General features: G+C 40.7%; 1 protein-coding gene across 12 annotated transcripts in view; it reads right to left on the reverse strand.

Annotated features, from left to right (window-relative positions):
• Positions 1–17,159, reverse strand: part of eya4 (EYA transcriptional coactivator and phosphatase 4) — a 545,404-nt gene that overhangs the window by 451,659 nt on the left and 76,586 nt on the right. For 10 of the 12 annotated variants that reach the window (XM_060849776.1, XM_060849771.1, XM_060849768.1 and 7 more), the window contains exon 1: positions 14,906–15,057. The exons of the other annotated variants lie outside the window; for them this stretch is intronic. The gene's annotated coding sequence lies outside the window, so the exon portion shown is untranslated. Of the gene's footprint in view, positions 1–14,905; positions 15,058–17,159 lie in introns of those variants that run through there. 12 annotated transcript variants of the gene reach the window in all.

The raw sequence follows: 17,159 nt of genomic DNA on the forward strand, positions 1-17,159 counted from the left end.
ATTTGAAGAATATGGGGACATATTTTTAAAGTGAGGAGAAAAATTTTAAAAAGACATGAGGGGCAACGTCTTTCACACAGAGTGGTTTGTGTGTGAAATGAATTTCTAGAATAGCTGATGGATGCAGGTACAGCTACAACATTGAAAAGATATTTAGATACGTATATAAATAAGAAATGTTTGGACGGATCTGGGCCAAGCTCAGGCAGGTGGGGCTAGTTTAGTTTGGGATAATGGTCGGCATGGACTGGTCGGACCAAATGGAGTGTTTCCGTACTTTTTGACTCGAAGTGTTTTGCTATTGTGTATTTTCTAATACAGCCTAGCATTTTCCCATTAATAATGTCAGGTTAATATTGAAAGATGAATTCACTACTTCTCTGTCACTTCCTGAAATACATTGGGATATAAATTATCAGGCCCTGGGGATTTATCAGTTTTTAATCCCTTCAGTTTCCTCAACACCATTTCCCTACTCTTGGGAAGTTTCAGGTTCTCCCTTTTACAAGAGCCTGCAGTCCTCAACATTTTTGGGATGTCTTTTGTGTTATCTTTTGTGAAGAAATAAAATATGTATTTAATTCCTCTACCTTTTCTTTATGCCCCATTATAATGTCTCTGTTTCTGACCGTGAGAGACCTACATTTGTCCTAACTAAACTTCTTCCCTTCTCATATTTATAGAAGCTTTTACAATCAGTTTGTATGTTTCCCACAAGCTTACTTTTGTACTCAATTCCCCTCCGTAATCCCTCCTTTGCTAAAATCCATAGAATTCCCACAGTGTGGAAACAGGCCATTTGACCCAACTAACCCACATCAACCCTCCGAACAGCATCCCACCCAGATCCATCCACTTACCCTATCTCTGTACCCCAGCATTTCCCATGGCTAACGCATCTAACCTACACATCCCTGAACACAATGGTCAATTTAGCATGGCCAATCCACCTACCTTGAATGTCTTCGGACAGCTGGAGGAAACCAGAGCACCCGGAGGAAACCCACGCAGACACAGGGTGAACATGCAAACTCCACACAGACAATTGCCTGAGGCTGGAATTGTCCCGGGTGCTGTGAGGCAGCAGTGCTAACCAATGAGCCACTATGCCTCCCATCAAATTCTAAACTGCTCCTATTCCTCAGGTCTGCTGCTCTTTTCGGCCAGTTTGTGTGTCCCTTCCTTGGATCTAATACTATCCCTGATTTCCCTTGTTAGCCATGGTCAGGTCACCTTTCCTTCTTACTTTTCTGCCAGACAGAAATGAACAATTGTTGCAGTTCTTCCCTGCAGTCTTTAAATATTTTCCATTGACTATCTACCATCATCCCTTAAAATAATGTTCCCCAATTAATCATAGCCATCTCGTGCCTCGTGCTATCATGCAGGTTGTTCTGCTATAATGTGACAGTTGCGTTCCTCTGCAACCTCATGCTATAGTTGTACCCATTCATTAGAAAGTTCACATCATCCTAGCAATGTCTACAATTCGTCAATCACATTATAGCTAATTCACGCTGACAAAACACCCATTAAAGCAGAATGACCTGTAATTTCCTTTATTTAGATTCAGGAATTTAGTCTCAGAATCAACCACGTCACTCTGCAACTTAATGAAGAATTTTATCAGGTCTTGGTCACTACGCCCCAAAGGGCCTCACTCAGCTATACTGCCAATCAGTCCTTTCTTACTATACAATATCCATTCCAAGGTGGCCTGCTCTCTACTTGACTCCTCAATGTAATGATCCAGAAAATGGTGTTACTAATTTGATTTTCCCAATCTATATGTGATTAAGGTTACTCACATTTACAGCACAATTACTCACCTTTATTGTTTGTGACTCTAATTTCCTGCTTAATGCCTTCCCCAACATTATCATTACAGTTTGCTTGTCAATATTGTGACAATGCTATAATTTTAAGAAGTGTATACTGTCCTTCTTTTTAATAAAGAGCGGTTGAGACAGGTGTTGAGCCATATGTTCCAAGCCAATAAAGTAAACAGCTTGTGAGGCCTTGGTTTTGTTTTAAAGTCAGAACAGTAGATGCAGCCTGAATGGGTGGGGTCGAGCCCCCACAGAATCAGGATTTTAGTGTAACTTTCAGTAGTTGTTGGCGTTTTGAAGCTGCTATATATCTCTTCCTGCTACAGCAAAATGTATGGGATTTCTCTCTCTCTCAGCATTTTCTCTTGACACTGGAGAAACATTGCATGTGTGACAATCTATTTTACTGAATTTGTCTTTGCCAAAGGTGTATTTATGGGATGTTACCATCTTGGAACAGCTAATCAGTGATAATTAACACATATATTATCTTGTTACCAACAGAGTTACAGTTAAGTTAATTTTTTTAAAAATGCTGATTTTGTCTACATTTTAACTGGAGTGTAAGAATAAAGTATGCTTTGGTTCAAGCCCTGCAGTTTGACCCATCAAATTGTATCCAGAATGTAATATATTACACTTGCCTTTTAAAATCAGAAAAAGTCGGGATCGAGGCTATCTTCTTAATATATTTTGAGGAGGTTTTGTCTGGTCCATAACAGGATACAACACGTTGTCTTCCACTTGGTGTTTCTAAACTCTATCATACAGATTCCACTTCACCAAACCTAATGTCCTTCCTCACTGTTGCACAAGTTCTTCTTTAATCAGCAATGCTACCCAATCTCCTTTTCTTATTTGTCTGTGCTTCTAAAAAACTGAATATCCCTCAGTCTTCTTTTTCTAGACATTGTCTACAAACACTTTTAATGACTATGTTTGGCCACCATGACAGAACATGATTATCACAATGAGAGTGACATTAAAACATGATAATGATATCACCATCAAAATGTGATGCTAACAACAGTACTTTAGTCGCCCCAGTAAGATTATCGGCAGATTTGGTCTTCTTCATGTTAATCCAAAAAATAACCTTAGAGGTTTAAGAATGTGGTTGGGAGCTGTGGAAAGTCCATTGTATAGCAACAAGTGCCTGAAGAACAATACAAATCTGGTTGATAGTGTGTTAAATGAAACCTGCTCTATATTTTTGGCATGGTCCCCAGACCTACTCAGTGTGATTTAACGTTAAAGATATTGCAAATAATGCACAATCGAAGAATCAAATCAGAATACATCTACCTATATTACACTCATCAAATTGCTAACCATCTTAACATAAGCACAGCTCTGCAAATGATCCTGTGAAGTGTGTATGACTCTCATGCTCTTTGTTCTGATTGGTATGAAACTTATTTAACCTACAAAGCTCTGTGGCAACTTATAACAGTGTTACCACTCACTTAAAACTAACATGTTCAATTGAAATAAATCTTTGCAGGAATGCTGTGTGAGGCTCTTCAGATCTAACTCATCATCAACTAAAAACTATATGTATTAAAACACGTAAAAAGAATGATTGAATCCCTACGATACAGAAAAAGGCCATTTAGCCCACTGAATCTGCACTGACCTGTTGAAGAGCATCCCATCCAGACCAACTCCTGCACCTCCCCAACCGCCAACCCCACCACCCCACATTTCCCACTGCCAATCCACCTAGCCTGCACATCTTTGGACTGTGGAAGGAAACAGCAGTATTTGGAGGAAACCCACACAGACACGGGGAGAATGTGTAAACTCCACACAGACAGTCACCCAAGGTTGGAATTGAACCCAGGTCTGAGCACTGTAAGGTAGCATTGCTTCTTCAAAGTTGCAAACATGAAATACTCTGACGGGCTTCAACAGGCGGTAAATATTTGGAATGAAAAATTTGCCACCTCATTGAATGATGACAAGGCAAAGACTATAAAACTGAAAAAACAAAATACAAGCAGAAATTGATGGAAATACACAATGGAACCATCAGCAGCTGAAAAGTAAAAAAAATCCATTACAACTTTAAGTGGAAACAGTCAAGAATGCTCCAAACTGGTCACTGACTTTTTAAAAAATTTTCAAATACTGAAAGATTCATTGTCCTAGAAGTTTCAGTCTTTGTTTTTAATTCAGCTCGGTGGCTCCTTCATATCAGAAAGGGACTATAAACAGAAATACATATCATGGTATTGTACTTGAATTAAGTAGTGGGCGGCACGGTGGCACAGTGGTTAGCACTGCTGCCTCACAGCGCCAGGGACCTGGGTTCAATTCCTGCCTCAGGCGACTGACTGTGTGGAGTTTGCACGTTCTCCCCGTGTCTGCGTGGGTTTCCTGCGGGTGCTCCGGTTTCCTCCCACAGTCCAAAGATGTGCGGGTCAGGTGAATTGGCCATGCTAAATTGGCCATAGTGTTAGGTAAGGGGTAAATGTAGGGGTATGGGTGGGTTGCGCTTCGGCGGGTCGGTGTGGACTTGTTGGGCCGAAGGGCCTGTTTCCACACTGTAAGTAATCTAATCTAATCTAAACTTAATTCTACCTTCTAATGTAAGCAATGTACAGGAAGCACCAAATGCATTTTGATACTGCACATCATGTAAACATATTTGTGTGCAGTACACATTTTAACTACACAAATTAAATGCCATAGTTGTGTAAAACAGTCAAATATAATGTTGCTGTGCTGACAGCAAGTAGAGTTTTAGTCCTGCTCGTAACATTTTAATCCTGAGTCTATATTCATTTCAATGCAAACTTCATACTGTACTGCTACTGCTCTGCAGATCACTTCTCATAAATTCAATTATATTTTGCAGGAGTGATTTTACAAATCTGGCTCTGAATTGGGAACATTATCTTGTAGAATCATTTATGAAATTCAAATGCTGCTGACAACAACTAGAAACATATATCTGTGGGCACTGGGATGATAAAGTTTTAAGCATCCAGATAGTTTATGGTAACCTGGAGCATTTTTACGATTCAATGAAATTGGCACCACTTCCCAATTGTCCCACATACAAGTTTAGTCTATTTCATGTTTCATACCTTGCACTGCTAAGAGACCAACTAAAAAAGGAATCAATAAATAAGGAAACAAATAAGAGAAAATACCACAAATATTTAATAACTTGATTGAAAAAGGTGCAATTCCAATTAACGTAATTACTATATTGAAGAAGAGCATGTCCAAGACATTATAGAGCAGTCATCTTACTGCAGGTGGTAGGAAAAATGATGGAATCACTACCAAAGAAGAGAATGGCAAAGAAACCTTTATTAATTGTCAATATGAATTACAAACAGGAAAATCTTGTTTGACTAATCCTACTGAAGTTTTTGAGGAGGTGATAGAGAGAGTAGACAATGTTAATACAATTGATCTAAATTTTCAAAAGGTAAGGTAGCCCACAATAGCCGAATGATAAAGATCAGCACATGTGAGGCCAAGGGACCATGTGACAGAATGGATTGCTTGCTGGCTCCAAGACAAAAAAACGAGAATGGGAGTAAATTGTAGAGTTATTCAGAGTGACAATGTTTAATAACTTGACATCTAGACATTGATTTAAGCAACAAAAGATATTCAGAAATTTACAAGCATTTTACTGTAATCTATAAATCAGCACAAACACCATCAATGCAACCATTTACTGAATTAATCTAAACCCAGCTTATGTTTTGACAACCCACCACCATATCATCCATTTGACATCTTGAACAATGAATGAATCACAAGTACTGCCCACCAAGAGCAGTTCAACAACAACAAAACTGGAAGAAGGATAGGGAGAGGGACGGAAGTAAATCAAAATGGTGTTGAAGGGAGAAATGAAGCACTTCAGCTCTCTCAGGGTCCACCTGCCTCTAAATGCTTTGTGAGGGTCAGTGGACACTACATGTTCCCTCTTCAAAGATACCCAGGCACAAACGTAGCTGCGGAAGAGAGGCAGGTAATCAAAAACTATGATCTTCTGCACAGTCTACAGCCTAGACCTCAGGTCTACGAGAAAGCCCACAAGGAGGTCTGTCAGCTTTCTCAGCCCCTCCACACTAGTTGCACAAAGAGCCCACAACATGGGATAACTGAAAGAACAGTCAGGGTTTTCTTTTAAAAACATATCTGAACAGGGATACAATCTCTCACAATCAGTATACACATTGTCCACAAAACTGCACTGTATCATAAAACAAACGGTTGGGCTTGGAGTCCATGAACCCCTTTAACCCACGGTTGCATGGGACAGCTATATGCAACATCCTTCACCTCAGATCACTGATGGAAAGCAGTAGGTCTCCTGTCTAGAGAGCCCTTCACTGTGGAATGCCAAAACACATCCAGGTGGTGAATAAAGGAGAAGAAGTGGACAGTGTTCAGCTGCAGTCCAGACAGGAAATGCCTCCACACCATGTGGAAGGATACAGTGAGGGGAGTCTCCAGGAAGTTGCTCAGGTCGTCGGAGTGGGTTCCTGGGGTACCTTTTGGAATCCCAAACCCAACTTTTGATATTTTCTAATCAATCTGTTCAGAGATGATATGATGCAGCTTTGGAACAGGCGGGGGTTGAACCAAGACCCTCTAGCCTAGAGGGACAGACATGACACTGTTTCATAAGAGTCCAACCAAGGTCTTTGCTCCTTTCTTTTTCCTGTCTAACAGTGCTAATCATAGACCCCTGAATGTTTTGTGACTATCCTCAAATCACTGGCCTAACCAGGTTTTTTGCTTAATCAACTCTTCAGAGATGTTAATTATAAACGCTCTGGAGCAGGTGGGACTTGAACTCAGATCTTCTGACTCAGAGGCAGGGGCACTACTACTGCACCATAAAATCTTTAAAGACAACATCCAATGAATGTTATCTACTCTTAACCAACTGATTGATCCCGAAAGAAATCTATGTTTTTAACAAAAGGTTAGGAGGTGGTGCTGACCGAGGATCAGTTCTGTGACCACTGCTGTTCATTATTTACATTAATGATTTTAGACTTTGGAATCAAAAACATAACTTTGAAATTTGCACACGATATCAATTTTGTGGGAGATAGTTGATATGGAGAACTGCAACAAATTACAGAGGTTGGTAGAGAGAGGTTTAAGTGAAACTTAAATGCCAACAGGGATTGGTTGGGCCAAATAATGTGTTTTTGTGCCTTAATAAGTAGTAACTGAAGGAGAACATTGCAATTGCTCAAACAGAAGCACCATTCAATCAAAGATAATGAACAAATGCATGAAGGGAACATGGAGAAAAATTATTGCTCTCTTAACTAACAACTGTACTTAAATTTACAGGTGAAATTTGCTTCCAATCTGTTTGAGCAACTAATCAGTGCAAAGAAACCATTCTATTTATTTGCCACTGTTTCGTCATATCCTTGCACCCAACTTTAATTCTTCTTCACTCTGAAGAAGATGTTGCAAAACTTCAATTTTCCATTTAACCTCAAGATGAACTTCACAACCGGTAGTTAATTCACCAAAACAGCAGACTTATCAATCTATACCATTGCCTGTCTTACCCTCTCTCTCTTTGGAAACCATTATCCATGATGAGATTACGTCAAACATTGATTGGAATATTGTGTGAAATTCTAGTCTCTTTCTATCGGAAAGATGTTGTGAAACTTGAAAGGATTCAGAAAAGATTTACAAGGATGTTGCCAGGGTTGGAGGATCTGAGCTATAGGGAGAGGTTGAATAGGCTAGGGTTGTTTTATCTGGAGCGCCGGAGGCTGAGGGGTGACCTTATAGAGGTTTATAAAATCATGAGGGGCAAGGATAGGATAAATAGACAAAGTCTTTTCACTGGAGTGGGGAAGTCCAGAACTAGAGGGTATAGGTTTAGTGTGAGAAGGGAAAGATATGAAAGAAACCTAAGGGGCAACTTTTTAACACAGAGGGTGGTAGGTGTATGGAAATGAGCTGCCCAGAGGAAGTGGTGCAGGCTAGTACAATTGCAACATTTAAAAGGCATCTGGATGGGTATATGAATAGGAAGGGTTTGGAGGGATATGGACTAAGTCCTGGCAGGTGGGAATAGATTGGGTTTGGATATCTGGGACATGGATGAGTTGGACTGAAGCTGTACATGCTGTACACCTATATGACTCTAAGACTTAAATTGTGAAGTACTCTCATCAGATTGATGGTCAGCGGTTCATTTTTTTGAAATATGTATATTTTCATTAAGATTTTGTTTAAAATGTAATATTTTAGCAAATGTGTCTTCTTCGTATGCTGTTTGTCAAAGATCTACTTGAATGAACGGGTTGATCTACAAAATAACTGTTCTCAATGTTAATGGTTCATTAAGTATAAAAATTTTACATATTTTATAGCATTTAATTCAATTATTTACCAACTGGCTGAATGCTGAAGGTATTATATGAATGGTGGAAATCTAAAATTATGGTTAGCTAATCCCAATCAATTGAATACAATTGATTTCAGGAACATAAGCAAAGAATATTGCTCTGATGAGACAAACGTTGTTGAAGAAGACAGCATTTAATAGAGTAATCTGCTTTTTGAGATACTGAACTCTAAATTTGATAAATGTCTGTAAGCATTTTCTTTTTTGATATGGAAGCTTTCATCACCTTACAGGCATTTTTTTTTAAGCATGAATTGTAAACGGCGAATAAATATACTTTGGTTTTTTTTCTCATTTGTTTACGATATGTAGGTGTCATAGCAGGGCCAGCATTTATTGCCCATTCATAATTGCCCAGAGGACAGTTCAGAGACAGTGACATTGCTATGAGTCTGGAGTCACATATAGGCCAGACAAGGTAAGGAGATAGACCTCCCTCCCTGATAATCCACAAGTGCGACATGGTCATCATCAGACTAGCTCTTTATTGCACATTTTTATTGAATTCAAGTTTCACCATGTGTCACAGAGAGATTTGAACCCATGTTCCCAGAACATAATAACCTGCAGTTTGCAACTGAATTTCACATTTCTTGAAATATGAAAAATGCTTATGTGGAAGAAACATTACCATATGCAGTGACTTATTACAAAATTGCACCTATACTTTAAAAAAATGAAGATAATTAATTTTGAACACATTATTTTATAAAATAGGGATCAAATTGTTAATTCCCTCAATTGAAACTCAAGAATCAGGTAAATTATACAGCAACAATTACGATATTTTTACAGGAGGCTCCCAAGAACTGAGGATGTCACCGAGACAGGGAACGAAACGTCTGCAACACAAATTCCCAACTCGGCGAACAAAATCACAACTACGATATTTTCTGTAATACTGGTTGTGTGTGATTTACCATTTATCATGGTGTCTGATGGTAAAGTTTTGGAAACAGTTTTTCTAAGTAATTTCTATCAATTTCTGAAAAATTCACACTGTGGAAGAGGTGCACAAATGATAATGCTACTAACATAATTCAATTTCTAAATATCTGCATTTAATAAATACACTTTATATGTAATAAATCAACTTGATTAGATACAAATTAGAATGCAATTTTAAAATTTGGTTAGAAGAAAGGGCATTAAAATCACTTCCTTTTTATTTCTCATTTTAGATAAATCCCAAAGGAACTGAACAGACTACAAAGTCGCTCACGTAAATCAAAAACAATAAACAAAGTCACTATCCTATATTTCAAGCAATGTCATTGCAAAAATTTCAAGAAATGTGATAAATAATACAGTCTATGTTATCCACCATGTCCAATGTATTACTTCCTCCAAATAATTCCCACCAAACAAATGAATAAAAAATGTAAATGACAAATCCAGCGAATGTTTCACTGTAAAGTTGCTTAAGGGGTGAGAAATTAACAACCTAACTAGAACTACACAACTACAAACGGAAAATAAATTAAAACAGCTCAGATTAAAACAGCTGTGAGCTTGCTCTTACTAACTTCCAGTATACAACATATATCTAACTTTTAAATTTGTTCCCAGAATGGAAGCATCATTGGCAAGATTGGCATTTATTGCTCATCCCTAGCTGTGCCAAGAGGTTTAAGGTGGGCTTCTATGTTGATGTTGTATAGCTTGCTAAGCCTTTTCAAAGGCCAGCTGAGTTTATCACACTGAAATTAGATTAGAATAATTATAGGCCAAATTGAGTAAGGATAGCAGGTTTTCTCCCTAAAAGGCAATTTAAGCTTAATTTTATTTTTTTGCTGCTAAATCCTCACTGAACCTTTGTTACCTCTAGATGTGATTATTGGAGTACACTCCTGGCTAACCTCCCACATTGTACGCTATGTAAATGTGGTCTTTTAAAACAGCTGCCCATGTCCATATTTGTGCCAAAATTTACCTATCATGAGCCTCATCCCCACAATTATTGAACTTAAATGATCTCTCCACAAACAAACCCTGATCACGACATTCTCATCCTTAGTTTCATCCCTTCCTATTTCTATAATCCCTCCCACCCTCTTTACCTTCTGCAATATATGTCCACATCAAATTCTGACCTCTGGAGCAGCCTTGATCTTAATTGCTTCACAAACTGCAGCCATGTTTTCAGCTGCCTTGGCCCCAAGCTCTAAACCTCTCCACCTCTCTTTCCTTCTTTATTGTGCTCCTTTGAACCTACCTGGGACAGACCAGAATTTGGCCATGTGCCCTAATATAGCTTGCTTTGGTTAGGTGTCAAACCTTGCTTTATAATGCTATCCTGAGGAGCCTTGGATGTTTTATTTCATCAAAGGTGCTATACGTATAATTTCAAGAAGTTGTTATTAATGTTGTAGTATGACAGCACTATATGTGTTTATGACAATCTAACAGTTTCTGCAAGTTTTATACTCCCAGGTTTTTAAAATATAATAGAATTCAAGCTATTTATCCAATTTTATTATGCATGATAATGCACCATTTTATTATACTTCTGTTCTACTCAATTACATTAAAACATTAGTCATGCAGTAACCTTGACTACTAAAAAAATTACAGTGTACTTTGATACATTGCAAGGAAAGTTGTTGAACACATGATTATTCTGCAACTGAAGGAGATTTTTAAAAACTAAATCATTTGAACTCCTTCACTCATGGAATAAGCATCATTTGTATCACTCCCTGTATAACTTTATATATTTGTAACTTCCACTTTGTGCTGCAACATCCACAACTCAGATAAAAGTCTCAAGATTTAATTTTTATCTAAATTATTTTATAATCTATGTGGAAATATACGACTGCGGTGTAAATGTAACTAATGTATGCTGATACTTTATTTTCCAGCTGTAAATTGATATAGCTCTAACCTACACTCCCATATCAACCGACCAATGCTGTCTATTAAATAATAATAATTAAATAAAACTTGCTTCTTCTTAGTGCTTTTCACAACTATCAGACAAGGGGTGGCACGGTGGCTCAATGGTTAGCACTGCTGCCTCACAGCTCTTGTCTTGGGCAACTGTCTGTGTGGGTTTCCCCCGAGTGCTCCAGTTTCCTCCCACAGTGCAGGTCAGGTGAATTGGCACGCCAAATTGCCTGTAGTGTTAGGTGCATTAGTCAGAGGGAAATGGGTCTGGGTAGGTTACTCTTTGGAGGGTAGGTGTGGACTGGTTGGGCTGAAGGGCCTGTTTCCACACTGTAGGGAATCTAATCTAAAATGGTCTCTTCCTGCACTGTCGGGATTCTATGACGTCAAAGAACTTCACAGCCAATTAAGCTGTTTCTTTGTGCAGTCATTGCTGTAATGAGGGACCTATCAGCACACAGCAAACTCCCATCATCAGCAATGTAATAGCAACTAGTTAATCTGTTATTGCAATCTTATTTCAGGCAAAAAATATTGGCCAAGTCATGGAAGATAACTGTCCCACTCTTCTTCAAAATAGTGCCATGGCAACTTTTATATTCATCTGGGCAGACATTTCTGATTGCAGTTTCAGGTCTCCCTTAAAAGTTGCCACATCCCTTAGTATAACACTGGAAGGGCAGCCTTGATAGTTGTGCTCAACCTCTGGAGTGAGTCTTGAACTTTCAAATTCAGAGGTGACTGCACAACCAATTGAGCCATGGCTGAGCCCAACTAAGTTTTTATATTCACAATTTTCAAGTGCAATTTAAATTCAAGAGATTTCTGCTTTCATTCATTAAATAGAAAATGTGTCTAAAATATCCTGCCTATAAAATATTGACAATATTGATATTCTCATAACATTCCTCAGTCAAAATGTTTATGGAAACAGTATACAGGTATCATTTTATGCACACAAGTATCACTTTATGGAAAGAGGTTAACACCTCTGTTAAAATAATAGAGAAATACAATAAGATTGCATTGCACATGTGTGCCCTCATTGGTTATATTTATCAAACAGACAGGTCTAACATAAAATATAGAGGATGAGAAATTAAGAAGTTTTGGATAGCTGAAAGATATTAAATGATTTCTAATGTAATGTCTTTCCCCCACAATTGAAGTTGACTGGATCAATGACTGGATCCTGCTCATCTTTGTTCCCTTGTGATTCATATTTATCACACTGAGTGTGATCACTTTTATTATCAACACCCTACAAATAGTAACCAGAAAATGTCAAATGAATGTACTTTTGTTTACACAGTTCTGAGAATCAGAATTAACACAGCAGCAATATTACAGAACTGGGTGAGGCCATAAAAACAGCAAATTCCTACTTCCAGTATAACTTATTCAAGATGCCCAAAACCCATATTTTGACTTTCACCCGTTTTTTGCCTGTGCTATTTCTGAGCAACTTGAGATTTCCTCCACACACACACAAAAAAGATCAGTGTTTGGATATCTTAGCTTTGCGGTAATCTATTTTCACCACAAAAAAAGTAATGTGACTTAATGAACAGGCATAAACTAGAAACAAAATATGTTTTCTAATGGGGCCTTTTGTGTGATTCAAACGTCTTTAATAGCTCCTTTATATAGTATTGAATTACTGTTCAGAGCAATATGCTGCAAATGTATATAATACATTGATATTGATATAGTAAGATTAGGTAATAGCAAAAATATGCATGCTTTAGTTTTATTTTCCTGCTTGTCATATTTGTTTCATTTTCAATTTAGCCAAAGTATATTTTCAGAATAAGTCTAATCTTGAGGTAATTTCCTTACTATTTACTTGAAATCATTTAAAAAGTGGTATATTTTGCATCACCTTATTTTTTTTCGACATCATGGTCAGAGAGCTGCATTATAATCACTAATCTTTAAGACCCCAAACACTTGGAGCGGGTTATCTCCGTATTATAGGACAGGATGGTCTCGAGAGCTGCAGGCATGTTTTAATCTTCTTTACAAAAGAAACGATGTTTTTTCTCCGAAAGACGTGAGGAACTATTACATGTGGGTTATCGTCTGACGGACATGCGAAATGTTACTGTCCATCCATTATTTCCCGGATTGTATATGATTCTCGTCGCTAGTGCTGACTGCAGACATTTCGAAACTACAGAAAAACAGCTGTTGGTGTAAACGCTAGCTAGTACCGAGACACTTTTTTTTGTCTGTTTAAAATTCATTTATCACCACCACAGTCGACTAATTGACACGCACCAGATCCGGGTGTATTCGACACACACTGGGGTCTACAATATCTGTTGCCAAAAGAACCTATTTGCTGTTGGTGATGACCAGTTGTGTGATTAAGGTGCGGCTTGTTCGGCCTATTGTACTGTATGGACGGAGAGTGGCAAGTGCTCCTTCGGACGGCAATATGGAAATAGCAAATGGGGTGGACGGGTTAGCGAGGTAAGGAGGCACAATGCTTTTGAAACAGTGACTGCGCCCTGTATCAATGTAACTATAAAAGTCAAAGACTGTTTTCCACAGGACAGGACAATGATTGGTTTAGGCAATTCTCAAACATAAAACGCATTCGACGGTTATTGTGCGAAGGTGAAATTCCCTTTGCTTGTTAAAGACTTGGATTTAGTAATAGGATCGAAGCAAGGAGTACAAAGAAGCCCTAAGTCGTGTTTATTTGTTTCTCACGAAATGCAATTGGTGAATTTGAACCGTACCTACTTTTGCTGCTATTTTACTTTCATTCTGTGAAATAAGCTGGTGATTCCGGTCACCAACACCGACTCACACAGGAGCAATACTCAGCAGGAACCCGCTGGTCAGGTTCACCAATTCACCGCATTTTGCCAGTCCAACTGCAAATACATGTTTTCGATTTAACCCTCTCTACTCCCAAAGGAAGCGATGAAAGGAACGCTGTTTTTTTTTAGCTGGGAATAGTGGAAAAGTGACAAATAAAAACGGGAGAATATGGAATCAGCGTACTTACTATGTATTTTCTAAATACTGTATCACACACTTCCCCCACAGCTCGGATATTTGTTGGGTATTTCTCATGCGGCATAGAATTTAAAGTGATGCTACTATTCCTTAGAGCGTGATCTCTCTTCCCCCGCCTCCCACGGGATGTAAAAGTGAAGAAACTTAGCAGCTAATCTCCAAACGAGGACAACTTATTCCTTGCGAGGGTCGCGCTGTCGGGAAAATAACTGTGAAATACGTGTCGTTAATCTGAAATCCAACCTGGACGTTTACATAAGTATCGAATTCAAATAATGACAGCCAGGAAAGAAAAACCTAATGGACAGCAGCCCAGTGGGCTTGAGGAGTGCTACCCTACCCCGAGAAGCATGGATGTGGATGTGTGTGCTGTAAGAGTATCCCCCCTCTCGCTGAACGCCAGACATAAACACTAAATACACGTGGACTTCCTCAACACAATAACCGGCTTCAAACGCGAGCAGTGGGGGAAGCCAGTTCAGCTACACAGCAGCGTCTGCACATCCTGCTGCCTGCTCTCTCTAAACTCAGCACCAACTTATGGAGACCAGCTCCACGACGTTGGGCTGTATTCTCACGGTTTACTTTCCCCATGACCACGTCTCCGTTTTGGATCGGCCTTTCGCTGGTTCTTTTGACAGCTCAGAGATTCCCAGCCCGGTGCACGGACGGTTAACCATGCGCGATACCGCCCGCGGGACCACTGCCTACAAATAATACAGACAGCAAGACTTACTTTCTCAATAAAATTCCACTTTCTTCCACTCAGATTCTCTTCCTGGGAATAGTTGATGGCTCCGGTCTTCTTGCCAGCGGAGACGGAGGGGGCGGGGAAGGAAAATGGGGGACTGTTTGTGTTTTGCTTCCTCGGTCTGTCTCCAGCACTGAACAAATGAGAGGCAGACAGTCCGAGTGTATCACCGACCCCGGGCTCACACTCAATCCGAGTGTATCACCGACCCCGGGCTCACACTCAATCCCAGTGTATCACAGACCCCAGGCTCACACTCAATCCCAGTGTATCACTGACTCCGGGCTCACACTCAATCCGAGTGTATCACTGACTCCGGGCTCACACTCAGTCCCAGTGTATCACTGACCCCGGGCTCACACTCAGTCCCAGTGCATCACCGACCCCGGGCTCACACTCAATCCGAGTGTATCACTGACTCCGGGCTCACACTCAATCCCAGTGTATCACTGATCCCGGGCTCACACTCAGTCCCAGTGTATCCCTGACCCCGGGCTCACACTCAGTCCCAGTGTATCACAAACCCCAGGCTCACACTCAGTCCCAGTGTATCACTGATGTCCAGCTCACACTCATTCCCAGTGTATCACGAGCTCTAGGCTCACACTCAGTCCCAATGTATCACTGATCCCGGCCTCACACTCAGTCCGAGTGTATCACTGACCCCGGGCTCACACTCAGTCCCAATGTATCACTGATCCCGGCCTCACACTCAGTTCTAGTGTTCACTGATTCTGGGCTCACACTCAGTCCCAGTGTATCACTGATGCCGGCTCACACTCAGTCCCAGTGTATCATTGACCCTGGGCTCACACTCAGTCCCAGTGTATCACTGATCCCGGGCTCACACTTAGTCAGTGTATCACTGACACCCAGCTCACACTCAGTCCCAGTATATCACTGACCCCGGCTCACACTCAATCCTAGTATTCAATGCTTCCGGGCTTACACTCAGTCCCAGTTGATCACTGACTCCGGGGTCACACTCAGTCCCAGTGTATCTCTGATTCCGGGCTCACACTCATTCCCAGTGTATCACTGATCCTGGGCTCAGTCCCAGTCTATGACTGACTCCAGACTCACATTAGTCCCAGTGTTTCACTGGTCACCAGACTCACACTCAATCCCAGTGTATCAGTGACCCCCAGTGTCACGCTGGGTCCCAGTGTAACACTGACACAGGCTCACACTCAGTCCCAATATATCACTGACTTCAGGCTCACACTCAATCCCAGTGTATCACTGATCCCAGGCTCACACTCAATCCCAGTGTATCACTGACCCCCAGTGTCACACTTGGTCCCAGTGTTTCACTGGACACCAGACTCAACTCAGTCCCGGTGTATCACAAACTCCAGGCTCACACTCAGTCCCAGTGTATCATTGATCCCGGTCTCACACTCAGTCCTAGTGTATCACTGACCCCGGCTCACACTCAGTTGTAGTATTCACTGATTCCGGGCTCACGTGCAGTCCCAATGTATCACTGATGCCGGCTCACACTCAGTCCCAGTGTATCACTGATCCCGGGCTCACACTTAGTCAGTGTATCACTGACACCCAGCTCACACTCAGTCCCAGTATATCACTGACCCCGGCTCACACTCAATCCTAGTATTCAATGCTTCCGGGCTTACACTCAGTCCCAGTTGATCACTGACTCCGGGGCCACACTCAGTCCCAGTGTATCACTGATCCCGGGCTCACACTCATTCCCAGTGTATCACTGATCCCGGGCTCAGTCCCAGTCTATGACTGACTCCAGACTCACATTAGTCCTAGTGTTTCACTGGTCACCAGACTCACACTCAATCCCAGTGTATCAGTGACCCCCAAGTGTCACACTGGGTCCCAGTGTAACACTGACACCGGCTCACACTCAGTCCCAATGTATCACTGACTTCAGGCTTACACTCAGTCCCAGTGTATCACTGATTCCAGGCTCACACTCAATCTCAGTGTATCACTGACTTCGGGCTCACACTCACTCCCAGTGTATCACTGACCCCTAGCTCACACTCAGCCCTAGTTTATGACTGATCCCGAGCTCACACTCAGTCCCAGTGAATCAATGACCCCAGGCTCACACTTAATCCCAGAGTATCACGAACTCCAGGCTCACACTCTGTCCAATGTATCACTGACCCCGAGCTCACATTCAGTCCCAGTGTATCCCTGACACCGAGCTCACACTCAGTCCCAGTGTATCCCTGACCCCGAGCGCACACTCAGTCCCAGT

Source organism: Hemiscyllium ocellatum, chromosome 3, assembly GCF_020745735.1.
Source record: "Hemiscyllium ocellatum isolate sHemOce1 chromosome 3, sHemOce1.pat.X.cur, whole genome shotgun sequence".
Classification (NCBI taxonomy): Eukaryota; Metazoa; Chordata; class Chondrichthyes; order Orectolobiformes; family Hemiscylliidae; genus Hemiscyllium; species Hemiscyllium ocellatum.